This window comes from Pteropus vampyrus, unplaced genomic scaffold (assembly GCF_000151845.1).
Source record: "Pteropus vampyrus isolate Shadow unplaced genomic scaffold, Pvam_2.0 Scaffold44, whole genome shotgun sequence".
Classification (NCBI taxonomy): Eukaryota; Metazoa; Chordata; class Mammalia; order Chiroptera; family Pteropodidae; genus Pteropus; species Pteropus vampyrus.
In genome coordinates, this window is record NW_011888825.1 from 9,223,451 (window position 1) to 9,226,206 (window position 2,756).

Consider the following 2,756-nt stretch of genomic DNA (forward strand, 5'->3'; position numbering starts at 1 on the left):
GAGGGCATCTTTCTAGGCCTCATCAGACTCACCTCAATAGGTTTTTAATAAACATCTGAATGGATAAATGACAAACATCACTGTAGTACTAATAAATGCCAAATAAACTGAGCAAAAGACTACCACAATGATAAAAATTTTACCACTCATTCATCTATCTCATCAACACAGGATGTCAGATGTAAAATGAGGATTACAGAAATTACCAGAAGCCTGCCCAGATGGATGAGTCAAAAGAAAATTCATCATTCTTCTGCATTCAGTGAGAAAAAAAAATTATCGAAATACATTGCTGCAGCTTCTGCTTCCGCTAATATGGCGTACTCCTCCCACTAAGTACACCTAAAAACCTTGATATTATATATATGAAACAAATACAAGACTCTGATGGTGGAGAGGAAAAAGAAGACTGGTTAGGGACCTCAGGACTAGAAAAATGACATGGTGATGAGTCCTCTAAGCTTTCTGTTTGCATTATGCCAGACTTGCAGCTGAGAAACAGGCAACCCAAACATGCCAACAGGCACAAAGCCTCAAAAGAGCCCACTCTCTCTATCCAAAAAACCAAGAAAGGAGTAGCCTTGCAAGTCAGAAAACTGTAAGACAATAACTGCCCTAGTCTAGCCAAACACCACAGAAAAAACTGCAGCTGTACCTCTCCCCAGCATGAGCAAAGACCAAGTTGAGGGTCTACACTTCTTCCTTGCCAAGCAAAATGATGTAGCCCGAATCTGCAATGGGTGGATTAAGAGAAGGCCAAGCACAGAGCTGGGACTTTCATCCCCACTCAGAGGTAATGAACCCCCATCCACTGGTGTCAGTGGAGAGTGAAACCTGGACATCCACCCCAACTCAGCAGTAAAGAGGTACATTTCCCCCTCCCCAATGAGGTGGTATCAGAGGAGGCCTAGTGGAGTTAGAACGTTCACCAACCTAGTGGTAGCAAGGCCACTCCCCTCTTGGTGTCAGTGGAGAACAAGTAAGGAGTCTATACTCCCACTTTCACCTACTTCTGATTGTTTTGATCTAATTGTTACTATAAAGCTACAGTAATCAAAACAGGGTAGTGTTGGCATACTGACAATAGCATAAAACTGAGAGTTCAGAAATAAATGCAAACATCTACGGCCAATTGTTTTTTGACAAGGGTGCCAAAGCCATTACAGGGGGAAAGAATAGTCTTTTCAACAAAAGGTGCTGGACAACTAAACCAGATAATCACATGGAAAAGAATGAAGAATGAAGTGAGGATCCCTTCCTCACTTCATATATAAAAATCAACTCAAAGTAGATCTACAACCTAAATATAAGAGCTAAAACTAAACTATTAAGAGAAAACATAGGGATAAACTTAATGACCTTGGATTTAACAATGCACCCTTAGATATAACACCAGAAGCACAAGCAACAACAATAAAAAAGTTAAATTGGACTTTATAAAAATTAAAAAGTTTTGTACATCGAAGGACATCATGAAGAAAGGGAAAAGAAAACCCACAGGATGGGAGTAAAATATTTATAAATTATATATCTGATCTGCTCATTTGCAAATCTGATTTGCTCATTTGCAAATCATAGTATCCAGAATATATAAAGAACTCCCACAATTCAACAACAAAAAGACAAACAATCCAATTAAAAATGAGCAAAGGATCTGAGTAGACGTTTTCTCCAAAGACATACTATTGGCCAAGAAGCACACAAAAAGATGCTCAACATCTACGGCCATGCCACCCTGAACGTGCCCGATCTTGTCTGATCTTGGAGGCTTAGCAGCGTCAGGCCTGGTTAGTACTTGGATGGGAGACCACCTAGAAATACCAGGTGCTGTAGGCGTTTAATAAAAAAAAGATGCTCGACATCATTAATCATTAGGGAAATCAAAATCACAACCACCATGAGATATCACTTCACACCCACCAGATGGCTATAATCAAAAAACTAGAAAATAAGTGTTGGTAATGATGTGGAGAAATTAGAACCCTTACACATTGCTGATGAGACTGTAAAATGTAAAACAGTTGCTCTGGAAAACAGTTTTGGTGGCCCCTTAAAACTATAAACATAGAATTACCAAATGACCCAGGAATTTCAATCCAAGGCATACATCCACAAAAAATAAAAACATATTTCAGTGCAGAAACTTATAAGCAAACGTTTATATAAGTACTATTCAAAATAGCCAAAAGGTAGAAATAATACAAATGTCTATCCATGGATGAACAGATAAAGTATAGCATATCCATACAATGTAACATTATTCAGCTACGAAAAAAGTCAAATACCAACACATGCTACGACATGAATGGCCCTCGAAAACATTATGCTAAGTGAAAGAAACAAGACACAAAGGCCACATATTGTATGATTTCATTTATATGAAATATCCAGAATAAGAAATCCACAGAGAAAGCAGATTAATGGTTGCCAACTGCTGGGTGAAGAAGGGAATGAAGAGTGATTACATAATGAGTCCAGGTGTTCTAGGGTGATGAAGAGGTTTTGAAACTAAAAGAGGTGGTGATTGCACATTGTGAGTATATTAAATGCCAGAGAATAGTATACTCTAAAATGGTTAATTGTATGTTGCATGATTTTCACTTTAAATTTTTAAAAAGCCTATGTATCAAAAAAAAATTACTAAATTAAAATTAGTTCAGCCTTTGCACAAATGTTTGGAAAAGTTGTTTGAAATGTTTATATTCCAACATGAGTGACAGTTTCTGTGATTTAATCAAATGGACAATGTGAGATTC

General features: G+C 37.6%; 1 protein-coding gene and 1 pseudogene across 1 annotated transcript in view; one reads left to right on the forward strand and one right to left on the reverse strand.

Annotated features, from left to right (window-relative positions):
• PRPSAP2 (phosphoribosyl pyrophosphate synthetase associated protein 2) overlaps positions 1 to 2,756 on the reverse strand; it is a 56,144-nt gene that overhangs the window by 25,023 nt on the left and 28,365 nt on the right. The window lies entirely within an intron of this gene.
• Positions 1,718 to 1,836, forward strand: LOC111738873 (annotated as a pseudogene).